General features: G+C 42.4%; 1 long non-coding RNA gene across 1 annotated transcript in view; it reads left to right on the top strand.

The window, feature by feature from the left end:
• Window positions 1-219: 219 nt before the first annotated feature.
• LOC120030066 overlaps window positions 220-17809 on the top strand; it is a 53954-nt gene continuing 36364 nt past the window's right edge. The window contains exons 1-2 of the long non-coding RNA XR_005473618.1: window positions 220-453; window positions 6499-6641. This is a non-coding gene — a long non-coding RNA (uncharacterized LOC120030066). The remainder of the gene's footprint in view (window positions 454-6498; window positions 6642-17809) is intronic.

Here is a 17809-nt window from a genome sequence, read left to right as displayed (position 1 = left end):
TTGTAGCTGATTGGGCTTGTAACAAACATTGGGAAAGATTAAATGCCAATTTAACCTTTCCACCCTGCTCTAGCCTAATCAATCAGTCCTGTAGATGTGTCAATGACAATACTGTTGACAGTGCGATTTTGTAATAGAAACTAAGTCGTATGTTTATTTGACTGGAATAAACTGTTTCTTCCATGCATCCAAGGGAACATTTTGGTCGGCCAACAGCCATTCATGTTTAGCCTACTATATGTGAAATCTGGCGTTACCAAACACGCTCAACGAAATTTTAAAAGTAAATTATTTGTGTATTGCCAGCAACAGTTGTTTATAGTTTAAGTTTAACTCAATGTCACGAGTTCTTATAGTTGGTGCAGGGTTGACAGGCAGTTTATGCGCTTGTCTTCTGCGAAGAGAAATGCCCTAACAAAGTTATTGTTTTCTGGGACAAATCGCGAGGAGCAGGTAAATTTGTCAGTTGCCGCCAAAGTTGTTACATTGTATCTAAGTCAAATGTATACGAAGCGTAGCCTACTTGCTACTTGAGACGAGACTTTCACATAATTATAATTGACCAAATTAATTTATATCGTTACAATGTCGGCTGCGTGCTTATTATTCCACAGATAACAGTAAAAAAGTGAGGGTCAAATTGTGACGTGGGATTTTTTTTAGCATACATTTCAACCCTTCCTGCTCCGATCAGTGACATCTCACAAAATATTGATGATGACATTTGACCCTAATTCATAGGCTATGTCTGCTGCTGTTGACCTCCCTGTGACTTCCATAAACCCACATGCAAATGTTTTGTTTGAATGTTTATAAGAACACATTCTTATTTTCAATGACGGCCTAGGAACGGTGGGTTAACTGCCTCGTTCAGGGGCAGAACAACAGATTTGTACCTTGTCAGCTCGGGGGATTCAATCTTGCAACCTTACAGATAACTAGTCCAACGTTCTATCCACCTGATTACATTGCACTCCACGAGGAGCCTGTCTGTTACGCGAATGCAGTAAGCCAAGGTAAATTGCTAGCTAGCATTAAACTTATCTTATAAAAAACAATCAATCATAATCATTAGTTAACTACACATGGTTGATTATATTACTTGTTTATCTAGCGTGTCAAGTGTCCTGCGTTGCATGTAATCGATGCGGTGCGTATCGTTGCTCCAATGTGTACCTATGCCTTTCTTAAAATCAATACACAGAAGTATATATTTTTAAACCTGCATATTTAGCTAAAAGAAATCCAGGTTAGCAGGCAATATTAACCAGGTGAAATTGTGTCACTTCTCTTCCGTTCATGGCACGCAGAGTCAGTGTATATGCAACAGTTTGGGCCGCCTAATTTGCCCGAATTTTACGTAATTATGACATAAAATTGAAGGTTGTGCAATGTAACAGGAATATTTAGATTTATGGATGCCACCCGTTAGATAAAATACGGAACGGTTCCGTATTTCACTGAAAGAATAAACGTCTTGTTTTCGAGATGATAGTTTCCGGATTCGACCATATTAATGACCTAAGGCTCGTATTTCTGTGTGTTATCATGTTATATCTAAGTCTATGATTTGATAGAGCAGTCTGACTGAGCGATTTTAGGCAGCAGCAGGCTCGTAAGCATTAATTCAAACAGCACTTTCGTGCGTTTGCCAGCAGCTGTTTATGACTTCAAGCCTGTCAACTCCCGAGATTAGGCTGGTGTAACCGATGTGAAGGCCGACAGGTCGTAGACCCTGTTGCAACCCTGTTCCTAGAGTACTGCAGGATTTTGTTCCAACTAGGCACCACACCTGACCAACTGAGTTAATTGATCAGTTCAGTGATTGCCTAAATTCAACACACCTGGTCTTCCAGGTTCAGTTGGTTAAATAATAAACTTAAAGTGCCTGTGGCACTCCAGGATCAGGGTTCCCTACCCCTGTCGTAGAGGGAGACAGGTAGGTTTATACAAGCCCCACTGCAAACCAAGTACTAGCATGGAAAAATCAGGGGTAGATGCTTTTTCTCCCGAGGGAGATACTTCGTTCAAACTTTAAAACGTGCAGACCAGTCTGGATTAAGTTGCTTGTATACAATTTTTTTATACTTGTTAAACTATACATTTTTTTCTTTCTTTTTGTCCTTCATCCACTTTTATGGGATTTCTTCTACATTCCGAATGTCCCATTGTCATCATCACTTCCAACATTCCATTCACTTAAATGCAACAATGCAATTTATGACACAAAACAGCTACTTTGACCACTTTCCCAACAATTTAGAAAATGTTGGAGCATATGACATCTTCTTCTACTTATCTGCTATTCAAATCTGAAATTGAAACAAAGATATCTGCTACTAACCTAATGATACAGCTGTTTTAGTAACTGCATAAAACAAATATAAGGATTATTTGCATCAATCCACTGGCCATTTGTTTTGCAAGCTCTGTAATCACATGAGTGCTACAGAAACATTGCTAACCAAACAACAATGGTCTCTTGCTGGTGTTCACCTGCATTAAAGGGTAACTATTCCCAAAAATAAAACTCAAAAGTGATCTCCTGATGTGGTTTAAGCATTGTTGTGGACTTAGAATGTCCAATTGTGTAGTTTTTTTTTAATTAAAAAAGTTATATTCTGAGAGAGGAAAAAAATATGGAAACCTAAATGAAATCAGGGAACAAATTAAATGTTCAATTTGATTTGGGGGCTGAGGTGCTCAGAGGGAAGGGGTTCCCCCTTTCTGGCCAGTGGGTACCTCTTCCCACTGATCCTCCCACTGATCCTCCAGCCCAGAGAGGACTTCATGAACATCCTACTGGTCCAAATACGTTGTGAAAAAAAGTGTTTATTTAAAACTTTAACAATGTCTCATCGTCTTCTGTGCTCTGTTATTATAGTTGTCGTGAATGGCACGACAATGGGCATCAGGATCTCGTCACGGTATCTCTGTGCATTTAACTTGCCATCGTTAAAATGCAATTGTTTTTGTTCTCCGTAGCTTATGCCTGCCCATACCATAACCCCACCGCGACTATGGGGCACTTTGTTCACAACTTTAAAGTCAGTAAACTGCTCACCCATACGACGCCATTCACACTGTCTGCCATATGCCTGCTACAGTTGAAACCAGGATTCATCCGTGAAAAGCACACTTCTCCAGCGTGCCAGTGGCCATCGATGGTGAGCATTTGCCGTCTAAAGTCATTATGACGCCGAATTTCAGTCAGGTCAAGACCCCGGTGAGGATGACGTGCACGCAGATGAGCTTCCCTGAGACGGTTTCTGACAGTTTGTGCAGAAATTTGTCAGTTGTGCAAACCCACAGTTTCATCAGCTGTCCAGGTGGCTGATCTCAGACGATCCCGCAGGTCCTGGGCTAGCATGGTTCAAATCAAATTTTACTGGTCACATACACATGGTTAGCAGATGTTAATGCAAGTGTAGAGAAAGCTTGTGGTGTAGCGAAATGGTTACACGTGGTCTGCTGTTGTGAGGCCAGTTGGATGTACTGCCAAATTCTCTAAAACAACGTTGAAGGCGGCTTATGGTAGAGACGTTCAATTCTCTGGCAACATTCTCTGGTGGACATTGCTGCAGTCAGCATGCTAATTGGCCGCTCCCTCAAAACTTGAGACATCTGTGGCATTGTGTGTTTGACAAAACTACCACACTGTTTAATCAGCTTCTTGACATGCCACACCTGTCCGGTGGATGGATTATCTTGACGAAGGAGAAATTCTCACTAACAGGGATGTAAACAAATTTGTGCACAATTTGAGAGAAATACGTTTTTTGTTCATATGGGAAAAAAATTGGATATTTTATTTCAGCTCATGAAACATGGGACCAACACTTTACGTGTTGTGTTTATATTTTTGTTCAATATAACTAATTTTCTTTAAATAGTACAGTTAAACTTTTTACACTTCTTGTCACAGCCGTTGCTGGAAGAAGACCAAGGTGCAGCATGGTGAGCGTACCTTTTCCTTTTTATTTCAAAATGTCGCCAACAAACGAAAAACAACCGTGAAGCTTACAGGGCATTAGTGCCACAAACAAAGTTAACAAAGAAAAGGGATACCTAAGTATGGTTCCCAATCAGAGACAACGATAGACAGCTGTCCCTGATTGAGAACCATACCTGGCCAAAACAAAGAAATACAAAAACATAGAACATAGAATGTCCACCCAAATCACACACTGACCAAACCAAAATAGAGACAGAAAAAGCGCTCTAAGGTCAGGGCGTGACATTTCTTCCACTACCACAAAAATACTTTTGAAGAGCTAAAGCAAGCCCCACAACTTTACTTCATTTACAGTTACCATCTAGTTTGAGTTATTATCACTTCAATGTTTATGCATACACTGATTGTTCAAAACATTATGAACACCTGCTACTTCCATGACAGACTGACCAGGTGAAAGGTAATGATCCCTTATTGATGTCACTTGTTAAATTCACTTCAATCAGTGTAAGAGGGAGGAGACAGGAATAGAATATAGAATAATTTTAAAGCCTTGAGACAATTGAGACAAGGATTGAGTATGTGTGCCATTCAGAGGGTGAATGGGCAAGACACAATATATACAGTTGAAGTCGGAAGTTTACATACACCTTAGCCAAATACATTTAAACTCAGTTTTTTACAATTCCTGACATAAAAATTCCCCGTCATAGGTCTGTTAGGATCACCACTTTATTTTAAGAATTAAATTAAATTGTTTAACTTAGGTCAAAAGTTTCGGGTAGCCTTCCACAAGCTTCCCACAATAAGTTGGGTGAATTTTGGTCCATTCCCCCTGACAGACCTGGTGTAACCGAGTCAGGTTTGTAGGCCTCCTTGCTCGCACACACTTTTTCAGTTCTGCCCACAAATGTTGTATATGATTGAGGTCAGGGCTTTGTGATGGCCACTCCAATACCTTGACTTTGATGTCCTTAAGCCATTTTGCTACAAGTATGCTTGGGGTCATTGTCCATTTGGAAGACCCATTTGCGACCAAGCTTTAACTTCCTGACTAATGTCTTGAGATGTTGCTTCAATATATCCACATAATTGTCCTCCCTCATGATGCCATCTATTTTGTTAAGTGAACCAGTCCCTCCTGCAGCAAAGTACCCCACAACATGATGCTGCCACCCCCGTGCTTCACGGTTGGGATGGTGTTCTTCGGCTTGCAAGCGTCCCCCTTTTTCCTCCAATCATAACGATGATCATTATGGCCAAACAGTTCTATTTTTGTTTCATCAGACCAGAGGACATTTCTCCAAAAAGTACGATCTTTGTCCCCATGTGCAGTTGCAAACCGTAGTCTGGCTTTTATATGCCGGTTTTGGAGCAGTGACTTCTTCCTTGCTGAGCTGCCTTTCAGGTTATGTCAATATAGGACTTGTTTTACTGTGGATATAGATACTTTTGTACCTGTTTCCTCCAGCATCTTCACAAGGTCCTTTGCTGTTGTTCTGGGATTGATTTGCACTTTTCACACCAAAGTACGTTCATCTCTAGGAGACAGAACGTGTCTCCTTCCTGAGCGGTATGACGGCTGTGTGGTCCCATGGTGTTTATACTTGCGTACTATTGCTTGTACAGATGAACGTGGTACCTTCAGGCGTTCGGAAATTGCTCCGAAGGATGAACCAAACTTGTGGAGGTCTACAATTTTTTTTCTGAGGTCTTGGCTGATTTCTTTTGATTTTCCCATGATGTCAAGCAAAGAAGCACTGAGTTTGAAGGTAGTCCTTGAAATACATCCACAGGTACACCTCCAATTGACTCAAATTATGTCAATTAGCCTATCAGAAGCTTCTAAAGCCATATCATCATTTTCTGGAATTTTCCAAGCTGTTTAAAGGCACAGTCAACTTAGTGTATGTAAACTTCTGACCCACTGGTATTGTGATACAGTGAAATAATCTGTCTGTAAATAATTGTTGGAAAAATTACTTGTCATGCATAAAGTAGATGTCCTAACCGACTTGCCAAAAGTATAGTTTGTTAACTAGAAATTTGTGGAGTGGTTGAAAAACGAGTTTTAATGACTCCAACCTAAGTGTACATAAACTTCCAACTTCAACTGTACATGATTCCATATGTTTTATTTCGTAGTATTGATGCCTTCACTATTATTCTTTAATGTAGAAAATGGAAATATAGTGTAATAAATGTAGAAATATAGGAAAACCCTGGAATGAGTAGGTGTTTCCCAACTTTTGACTGGTACTGTATATGGGAGACATTAAGAGATGTGAAAAAACATGGTTGTGTTTTGTTGTGCCTCGGGTAAGGGTATCTCAAACGAAATACCTTTTTGAAGGTTGGCCACCAGACTAATTATGGCAATATGTTACTAGCATAATCAAATGTGGACATATTTTACCAATGATATTTGTAAGTGGACTCAACAAATGTCAATCCATTGGTGTCTGTTTGTTCTGTCAACTTTGAGCAAGTTATTCTTTGGGTTCCAAGATGGCTCTCATCTTCATCATCACATTGTGTTTCAGTTTCTATGAAGAGCTGCTGGCCCATGGTGTTCTGAAGCCCCTGTTGTCCTCAGTGGAAGGCGAGGTGATGGATTGAGGCCATAAAAACTACGTCACTCCAACAGGAGTGTCCTCCATCGTCAAACATTTCCTCAAGCAGTCAGGTAGCCCTGTCTCCTACCCTTTTTACCTTGTATTTGAAGATCACACATTTCATGTCTATCTCAAATATCTTTGACAAGGACCTTGTTGGAGATGTGATTTGCTTGTATCGTTGTCTATTGAGTATAAGATAGCAGAATGTCATACTAGGTTAAAGTCATGGAATGTCATACGAGGTCAAAGGTTGCAAGTCGTTAGCAGCCCGACAGAACTAGAGGAATGGCCGATTAATTAGGGCCGATTTCAAGTTTTCATAATAATCGGTAATCGGTATTTTTGGACACCGATTGTGGCCGATTATTATAATAATTTTTTTACACCTTTATTTAACTAGGCAAGTCAGTTAAGAACACATTCTTATTTTGAATGACGGCCTAGGAACGGTGGGTTAACTGCCTTGTTCAGGGGCAGACCGACAGATTTTTACCTTGTCAGCTCGGGGATTCGTTTTTGCAACCTTCCGGTTACTAGTCCAACGCTCTAACCACCTGCCTTACATTGCACTCCACGAGGAGCCTGCGTGGCAGGCTGACTACCTGTTATGCGAGGGCAGCAAGAAGCCAAGGTAAGTTGCTAGCTAGCATTAAACTTACCTTATAAAAAGCAATCAATCTTAACATAATCACTAGTTAACTACACATGGTTGATGATATTACTAGTTTATCTAGCGTGTCCTGCGTTGCATATAATTGATGCGGTGCCTTTGATTTCTCATCAAATCACAGCCTACTTCGCAAAACGGGTGATTTAACAAGAGCATTCGCAAAAAAAGCACTGTCGTTGCACCAATGTGTACCTAACCATAAACATCAATGCCTTTCTTTAAAATCAATACACAAGTATATATTTTTAACCTGCATATTTAGTTAATATTGCCTGCTAACATGAATTTCTTATAACTAGGGAAATTGTGTCACTTCTCTTGCGTTCCGTGCAAACAGTCAGGGTATATGCAGCAGTTTGGGCCGCCTGGCTCGTTGCGAACTGTGAAGTCCATTTATTCCTAACAAAGACCGTAATTAATTTGCCAGAATTGTACATAATTTTGACATAACATTGAAGGTTGTACAATGTAACAGCAATATTTAGACTTAGGGTTGCCATCCGTTAGATAAAATACGGAACGGTTCCGTATTTCACTGAAAGAATAAACATTTTGTTTTCGAAATGATAGTTTCTGGATTCGACCATATTAATGACCAAAGGCTCATATTTCTGTGTGTTATTATGTTATAATTAAGTCTATGATTTGATATTTGATAGAGCAGTCTGACTGAGTGATGGTAGGCAGCAGCAGGCTCGTAAGCATTCATTCAAACAGCACTTTCATGCGTTTGCCAGCAGCTCTTCGCTGTGCTTCAAGCATTGAGCTGTTTATGACTTCAAGCCTATCAACTCCCGAGATTAGGCTGGTGTAACCAATGTGAAATGGCTAGCTAGTTAGCGGGGTGTGCGCTAATAGTGTTTCAAACGTCACTCGCTCTGAGACTTGGAGTAGTTGTTCCCCTTGCTCTGCAAGGGCTGTGGCTTTTGTGGTGTGATGGGTAACGATGCTTCGAGGGTGGCTGTTGTCGATGTGTTCCTGGTTCGAGCCCAGGGGGGGCGAGGAGAGGGACGGAAGCTATACTGTTACACTGGCAGTACTAAAGTGCCTATAAGAACATCCAATAGTCAAAGGTATATGAAATACAAATGGTATAGAGAGAAATAGTCAACCATAACCTCAACCTAAAACTTCTTACCTGGGAATATTGAAGACTCGTGTTAAAAGGAACCACCAGCTTTCATAGGTTCTCATGTTCTGTGCAAGGAACTTAAACGTTAGCTTTTTTACATGGCACATATTGCACTTTTACTTTCTTCTCCAACACTTTGTTTTTGCATTATTTAAACCAAATTGAACATGTTTCATTATTTATTTGAGGCTAAATTGATTTGATTGATGTATTATATTACGTTAAATAAAAGTGTTCATTCAGTATTGTTGTAATTGTCATTATTACCAGTAAATAAATAAAAAAACATTTTTTTAAATCGGCCGATTAATCGGTATCTGATGTTTTTGGTCCTCCAATAATCGGTATCGGCGTTGAAAAATGGTAATCAGTCGACCTCTACTATCAACCGATAAAGGAGGGGGATATCTACAGTATTACCCAGTACAGGACTTTTAGAAAACATTCACAGGAATTGACGCCTACAAAACCTAATAGTACAGTGTTAGCAGATCAAATCACAACCCTCATGCAACACCAGCTATTTTATTTCTAGTCTCCACTAAAAAGAGGTTAAGGGCTCCATTTATATTTTTTCTGGACCTCTATGGTGCGCCTAACCTGGTTCTTCATCTCTAAAGAGATTCTGTAGTCTAATTCTGGAATGTACAACTCCGGGTCCTCGGAGAGAAGAGCTGTGCATCCTTGCTCTAATTTACTATCTCATCCTGTGTTTCCTCCTCATTGTGCATCATTTGATTACTGTTTGTGGTGAGGTAACATACTGTTCTACTCGTCGCTTGCCACCGCCATGTTCTGCAGAGCGTGCGTGTGTGTGTAACCATCTCCAGGCTGTGTGTATCATTAACCACAAAGTTTGAATCATTTCCCCAGTGATGCACAATCAAACAGGTTCTCTGTATTTGACATCCTCTCCGGAGTTTCTCTTTCTCTCCTTCTCTTCCTCCGTCCGTCCCTCTTTCACTGCAACAATGTCGACTCTGCATCTCTGCACCCAGGCAGAGGCAGAGGTGTTCTTTAACCACCAAGTCACCCACATCTACCAGAATGGTGCGAGCTGGGAGGTGTGTCGGAAGGGCACGGCCACGGAGCAGTTTGATGCTATGGTCCTCACCGTGGCCATACCGCAGATCCTACAGCTGCAAGGAGACGTGGGCTCCTATGAGTATTGATCTACCCACCATCCGCTGATGCACAGACACATGCATGGTTAGTCATAATACTACACAGCTCCAGTCTTTGAGGGCCGATGTGCTGTATGCTACTCCTTTTTCATCCTGGCCTTTTATCAATTAGGATCCAACAAGGTTAAAAACAGATGGACTGAGGATCTTGAGGGCCTGAGTTGTTTACCCCTGATATACTGTACACTGAGTGTACAAACATTAGGAACACCTACTCTTTCCATGACAGACTGACCAGGTGAATCCAGGTGAAAGCTATGATCCCTTATTGATGTCACCTGTTAAATCCACTTCATTCAGTGTAGATAAAGGGGAGGAGACAGGGTTAAAGAAAGATTTTTAAGCTTTGAGACAATTGAGACATGGATTGTGTATGTGCCGTTCAGAGGGTGAATGGGCAAGACAAGATTTAAGTGCTTTTGAATGGGGTATGGTAGTAGGTGCCAACTTGACACAACTGTGGGAAGCATTGGAGTCGACAGCATCACTATGAAACGCTTTCGACACCTTGTAGACTCCATGCCCCGACAAATTGAGGCTGTTCTGAGGGCAAAGGGGGGGGTACAACTCAATATTAGGAAGGTGTTCCAAATGTTTGGTATACTCAGTGTATATACAGCCTATGTTTTTGTTTCTAATCAGCTAAATATTTGCATGGAACAATATGTGAGATATTCAGATCTTGTCTAGTTCACCTCTGCCTCTAATTAAATGTGAGTTTTGGCATAGCTGGAGACAGCCAGGTCTTACGGTAACCTCAGGATTATAGCGTTGTGCCAGTAACTGAAAGGTAACTGGTTCAAGTCCCGGAGCCGACAAGGTAGAAAAATCTGCCATTGTGCCCTTGAGAAAGGCATTGAACCCCAATTGCTCCAGGTATGCTGGACATTGTTGGACCTTGGCTCTGACAACAAGCTGCTACTTAATGTTATGTTCATGATGAAGCTCCCCATCATTCCTCTGACTTAAGAAATTGGGTGTTATGAGAAATCTTACTTGATATTTGCTCCTCACTCCTACACATATGTATGAATGCATCACTCTGGCCTCTCCAGACAGACAGAAAGACAGCTGACTGGCTGGTCGGTGGGTGATTAGGCCCCACCAGTAGACCAACAAACACAGAGCCTGTCCTTGGCTGCCACACCGCTGACCGGGTCCCTCCAGTCGCATGTTAAATCAGTCTCCAGCTGTCTCTCTGGCTGCGAGGGGCTCGCATCCACAGCCAAATTTGTATTCTCCAAGTGAGATTTCGAAACCCTAACACAGTGTAGTGTAGATTCCTGAAGGACGAATATGGAAATGGGAGAGGAAGGCATAGTCCTCCAGGGTGCGTAGAGTTTCTTGGAAACGGTGAATAATGCAGAGTGTGAGCAGAAGTCGCTGCATTCCAAATGAGCCGCTGGACTGAAAAAGGGAATAAGACAAGTGAAAACGGTGGAGGAAACAGTGCCTATTGCTATTAGGGTGAAGAGATGGTCTGAGATGCTGAATTCCGAATGACTAGTTTGGTATCACGCACAGAAGGTTGAGGATGGTCGAAGTAGGGCAGTACAGTCGTGGCCAAAAGTTTTGAGAATGACACAAATATACATTTTCACAAAGTATGCTGCCTCAGTTTGTATGATGGCAATTTGCATATACTCCAGAATGTTATGAAGAGTGATCAGATGAATTGCAATTAATTGCAAAGTCCCTCTTTGCCATGAAAATGAACTGAATCCCCCAAAAACATGTCCACTGCAATTCAGCCCTGCCACAAAAGGACCAGCTGACATCATGTCAGTGATTCTCTCGTTAACACAGGTGTGAGTGTTGACGAGGACAAGGCTGGAGATCAGTCTGTCATGCTGATTGAGTTCGAATAACAGACTGGAAGCTTCAAAAGGAGGGTGGTGCTTGGAATCATTGTTCTTCCCTGTCAATCATGGTTACCTGCAAGGAAACACGTGCCGTCATCATTTGCTTTGCACAAAAAGGGCTTCACAGGTAAGGATTTTGCTGCAAGTAAATCAAATCAAATCAAGTTTATTTTATATAGCCCTTCGTACATCAGCTGATATCTCGAAGTGCTGTACAGAAACCCAGCCTAAAACCCCAAACAGCAAGCAATGCAGGTGTAGAAGCACGGTGGCTAGGAAAAACTCCCTAGAAAGGCCAAAACCTAGGAAGAAACCTAGAGAGGAACCAGGCTATGAGGGGTGGCCAGTCCTCTTCTGGCTGTGCCGGGTGGAGATTATAACAGAACATGGCCAAGATGTTCAAAATGTTCATAAATGACAAGCATGGTCAAATAATAATCAGGAATAAATGTCAGTTGGCTTTTCATAGCCGATCATTAAGAGTTGAAAACAGCAGGTCTGGGACAGGTAGGGGTTCCATAACCGCAGGCAGAACAGTTGAAACTGGAACAGCAGCAAGGCCAGGTGGACTGGGGACCGCAAGGAGTCATCATGCCCGGTAGTCCTGACGTATGGTCTCAGGTCCTCCGAGAGAGAGAAAGAAAGAGAGAAGGAGAGAATTAGAGAGAGCATACTTACATTCACACAGGACACTGGATAAGACAGGAGAAGTACTCCAGATATAACCAACTGACCCTAGCCCCCCGACACATAAACTACTGCAGCATAAATACTGGAGGCTGAGACAGGAGGGGTCAGGAGACACTGTGGCCCCATCCGATGATACCCCCGGACAGGGCCAAACAGGAAGGATATAACCCCACCCACTTTGCCAAAGCACAGCCCCCGCACCACTAGAGGGATAACTTCAACCACCAACTTACAATCATGAGACAAGGCCGAGTATAGCCCACAAAGATCTCCACCACAGCACAAACCAAGGGGGGGGGCGCCAACCCAGACAGGAAGATCACGTCAGTAACTCAACCCACTCAAGTGACGCACCCCTCCTAGGGACGGCATGAAAGAGCACCAGTAAGCCAGTGACTCAGCCCCTGTAATAGGGTTAGAGGCAGAGAATCCCAGTGGAGAGAGGGGAACCGGCCAGGCAGAGACAGCAAGAGCGGTCCGTTGCTCCAGAGCCTTTCCGTTCACCTTCACACTCCTGGGCCAGACTACACTCAATCATATGACCTACTGAAGAGATGAGTCTTCAGTAAAGACTTAAAGGTTGAGACCGAGTCTGCGTCTCTCACATGGGTAGGCAGACCATTCCATAAAAATGGAGATCTATAGGAGAAAGCCCTGCCTCCAGCTGTTTGCTTAGAAATTCTAGGGACAATTAGGAGGCCTGCGTCTTGTGACCGTAGCGTATGTGTAGGTATGTACGGCAGGACCAACTCGGAAAGATAGGTAGGAGCAAGCCCATGTAACGCTTTATAGGTTAACAGTAAAACCCTGAAATCAGCCCTTGCCTTAACAGGAAGCCAGTGTAGGGAAGCTAGCACTGGAGTAATATGATCAAATTTCTTGGTTCTAGTCAGGATTCTAGCAGTTGTATTTAGCACTAACTGAAGTTTATTTAGTGCTTTATCCGGGTAGCCGGAAAGTAGAGCAGTGCAGTAGTCTAACCTAGAAGTAACAAATGCATGGATTAATTTTTCTGCATCATTTTTGGACAGAAAAGTTCTGATTTTTGCAATGTTACGTAGATGGAAAAAAGCTGTCCTTGAAACAGTCTTGATATGTTCGTCAAAAGAGTGATCAGGGTCCAGAGTAACGCCGAGGTCCTTCACAGTTTTATTTGAGACGACTTTACAACCATCAAGATTAATTGTCAGATTTAACAGAAGATCTCTTTGTTTCTTGGGACCTAGAACAAGCATCTCTGTTTTGTCTGAGTTTAAAAGTAGAAAGTTTTCAGCCATCCACTTCCTTATGTCTGAAACACAGGCTTCTAGCGAGGGCAATTTTGGGGCTTCACCATGTTTCATTGAAATGCACAGCTGTGTGTCATCCGCATAGCAGTGAAAGTTAACATTATGTTTTCGAATGACATCCCCAAGAGGTAAAATATATAGTGAAAACAATAGTGGTCCTAAAACGGAACCTTGAGGAACACCGAAATGTACAGTTGATTTGTCAGAGGACAAACCATTCACAGAGACAAACTGATATCTTTCCGACAGATAAGATCTAAACCAGGCCAGAACTTGTCCGTGTAGACCAATTTGGGTTTCCAGTCTCTCCAAAAGAATGTGGTGATCGATGGTGTCAAAGGCAGCACTAAGGTCTAGTAGCACGAGGACAGATGCAGAGCCTCGGTCTGACGCCATTAAAAGGTCATTTACCACCTTCACAAGTGCAGTCTCAGTGCTATGATGGGGTCTAAAACCAGACTGAAGCATTTCGTATACATTGTTTGTCTTCAGGAAGGCAGTGAGTTGCTGCGCAACAGCTTTCTCAAAAATTTTTGAGAGGAATGGAAGATTCGATATAGGCCGATTAGTTTTTTATATTTTCTGGGTCAAGGTTTGGCTTTTTCAAGAGAGGCTTTATTACTGCCACTTTTAGTGAGTTTGGTACACATCCGGTGGATAGAGAGCCGTTTATTATTATTATAAGATTGCAGTAAGATTGCACCTAAATCAACAATTTATCAGATCATCAAGAACTTCAAGGAGAGCAGTTCAATTGTTGTGAAGAAGACTTCAGGGTGCCCAAGAAAGTCCAGCAAGCGCCAGGACCATCTCCTAAAGTTGATTTAGCTGTGGGATTGGGGCACCACAAGTACAGAGGTTGCTCAGGAATGGCAGCAGGCAGGTGTGAATGCATCTGCATGCACAGTGAGGCGAAGACTTTTGGAGGATGGCCTGGTGTCAAGAAGGGCAGCAAAGAAGCCACTTCTCTCCAAGAAAAACATCAGGGACAGACTGATATTCTGCAAAAGGTACAGGGATTGGACTGCTGAGGACTGGGGTAAAGTCATTTTCTCTGATGAATCCCCTTTCCGATTGTTTGGGGCATCCGGAAAAAAGCTTGTCCTGAGAAGACAAGGTGAGCACTACCATCACTCCTGTGTCATGCCAATAGTAAAGCATCCTGAGACCATTCATGTGTGGGGTTGCTTCTCAGCCAAGGGAGTGGGTTCACTCACAATTTTGCCTAAGAACACAGCCATGAATAAAGAATGGTACCAACACATCCTCCGAGAGCAACTTCTCCCAAACATCCAGGAACAGTTTGGTGACGAACAATGCCTTTTCCAGCCTGATGGAGCACCTTGCCATAAGGCAAAAGTGGTAACTAAGTGGCTCGGGGAACAAAACATCTATATTTTGGGTCCATGGCCAGGAAACTCCCCAGACCTTAATCCCATTGAGAACTTGTGGTCAATCCTCAAGAGGCGGGTAGACAAACAAAAATCCACTAATTCTGACAAAAAAAGTTAATTGACAGCATGCCAGGGCGGATTGCAGAGGTCTTGAAAAAGAAGGGTCAACACTGCAAATATTGACTCTTTGCATCAAACTTCATGGAATTGTCAATAAAAGACTTTGACACTTATGAAACGCTTGTCATTATACTTCAATATTCCATAGTAACATCTGACAAAAATATCTAAAGACACTGAGGCAGCAGACTTTGTGAAAATTAATATTTGTGTCATTCTCAAAACTTTTGGCCACGACTGTAGAGGATGAGTTGGTGAAGCAGGCAGTGGCGGTTCTACACCATTTCAACTGGAGGGGCCAAGCTGGGGCCAGTTGTACTGTTAGAGGGGCCAGTTACATTAGACGTTATTGTTGTCATCGTTTTCTTCACTGCATTGCAGGCATTAGCAGGCAAAAGACCATGTTCATAATCATCGTTGCCACTGTCTAATAACGGATGTAAAAAAAGAACGATAGCAAAAATTTGTTATGTAAAAATTGTTTCATACTCCACATTTAGGGGGGCCACAAGGGGGTCCAAAATTGTTGTCACAGGGGCACTGTCCCCCCCCCAGAACCGCCACTGGAAGCAGGGATATCTTCTTGAACTGTGCTGCACTGTGGGTGACAGTTAAAGCTGAGAGGTACACCTGAAAGGAACTATAGTCTGAAGTGATGGTGTCAGCTATGTTACCATTTACTGAATGACTGTGACATGTACTGTACAAACAGTAAATGTCAGTCTAATTCAAGATTCGCTGAATCTTAAGGAGCAGTGGGGAATAGGTTATTTAAATTAAGACAGAGCCTCTGTAAGTATTGCATATCGAATAACCTGTCTCTACAATATTCACAGAGTTGTCTCGAGAAAATGTAAATGTTTTCTCTACTGAGGATCAAATCAAATTTTATTGGTCACATGCTTGTCACATGCACCAACTTTACAGTAAAATGCTTACTGTAGACATTCCCAACAACGCAGAGTTAAAAAGTAAGATAAATATTTGCTAAATAAAAAGGGAAATAGTAACACAATTGAAACAATAACGAGGCTATATGCAAGGAATACCAGTACCGAGTCAACGCTCAGTGGTACGAAGTAGTTGAGGTAATTGAGATAATACAGTATGTACATGTGGGTAGGGGTAAAAGTGCATAATGAGCTGCTAGTGAGTTCACTTAATAGACAAATTCCATAGCTAGTTAGTCGGCCCAGTTTGACTGCTTTCATTCAAAGCCATAGAAATGACTTCAAAGCCCCCATGACTTAGAAATGGATTTATGGATTCATTTGAGAAATGTGCTCTGTGCCTTTTGGGCTTAGGTTTACTGTGAGAAACTCTATCCATACAAATGGTTCTGCTTTACAGAGACAGGCTGGAGTCATTTGGGAGCATTCTTCAGAGCCCCGGCTCCTTTGTTGTTTGTAATTTATACACAGATCTTTTGACACTTGCATGCATATTTTCTTCTCGCTATAGTCTTTCGGTCAAATTAAATCTGACCAAACCATCTGTCTGCATGTAGTGTGTTGAACTCATCATGGATTGATTGTAAGTGTGTATTCATCGGGTGTGTTATAAGTAACAGCAAATGCCTTTAGAATGTGTAGGACAACTGGTTCATTCTAGAACACTCAACATCAATGGAAAAACAATTGTTACTGTATGAATATACACTGCTCATCGAACATCTCATTCCAAAATCATGGACATTAATATGGAGTTAGTCCCCCCTTTGCTGCTATAACAGCTTCCACTCTTCTGGGAAGGCTTTACACTAGATGTTGGAACATTGCAGCGGGGATTTGCTTCCATTCAGCCACAAGCATTAGTGAGGTCGGGCACTGATTTTGGGCGATTAGGCCTGGCTCACAGTCGGCGTTCCAATTCATCCCAAAAGTGTTCGATGGGATTGAGGTCAGGGCTCTGTGTAGGCCAGTCAAGTTCTTCCACACCGATCTCGACAAACCATTTCTGTATGGACCTCGCTTTGTGCACAGGGGCAAAAAGAGGAAAAAGTTGGAAGCACAGAATCACCTAGAATGTCACTGTATGCTGTAGCGTTAATATTTCCTTTTACTGGAACTAAGGGGCCTGAACCATTATTCCTCCTCCACCAAACTTTACAGTTGGTGCTAGGCATTGGGGAAGGTAGCGTTCTCCTGGCATCCGCAAAACCCATAATCTTCCGTCAGACTGCCAGATGGTAAAGTGCGATTTAATCACTCCAGAGAACATGTTTCCACTGCTCCAGAGTCCAAAGGCGGCAAGCTTTACACCACTCCAGCCGACACTTGGCGTTGTGAACTTAGGCTTGTGTGCGGCTGCTCCGCTATGGAAACCAATTTCATGACGCTCACGACGGACAGTTATTGTCCTGACGTTGCTTACAGAGGCAGTTTGGAACTCGGTAGTGAGTGTTGCAACTGAGGACAGACAATTCTTTTAGTGCGCTTCAGTACTCGGCGGTCCCGTTCTGTGAGCTTGTGTGGCCTACCACTTTGCGGCTGAGCCGTTGTTGCTCCTAGACATTTCCACTTCACAATAACAGCACTTAGAGTTGACCGGGGCAGCTCTAGTAGGGAAGAAATTGGATGAACTGACTTGTTGGAAAGGTGGCATCCTATGACGGTGCCACATTGAAAGTCACTGATCACTTCAGTAAGGCCATTTTACTGCAAATGTATCTATTGAGATTGCATGTCTGTGTGCTCGATTTTATACACCTGTCAGCAACGGGTGTGGCTGAGCTAGCCGAATCCACTAATTTGAAGGGGTGTCCACATTCTTCTATATATATAGTGTATATACTGTAGTCACACTCTGAATAGGCCCGGCAATAGACTAGCGTCCTGTCCAAGCGGTACACATGAAGCTGCCTTACGCTACAGAAACAAGAAATAGCATCCTTCC

The sequence above is a fragment of the Salvelinus namaycush genome, chromosome 35 (assembly GCF_016432855.1).
Source record: "Salvelinus namaycush isolate Seneca chromosome 35, SaNama_1.0, whole genome shotgun sequence".
Lineage (NCBI taxonomy): Eukaryota > Metazoa > Chordata > Actinopteri > Salmoniformes > Salmonidae > Salvelinus > Salvelinus namaycush.
This window is presented reverse-complemented; position numbering and strand designations above follow the sequence as displayed.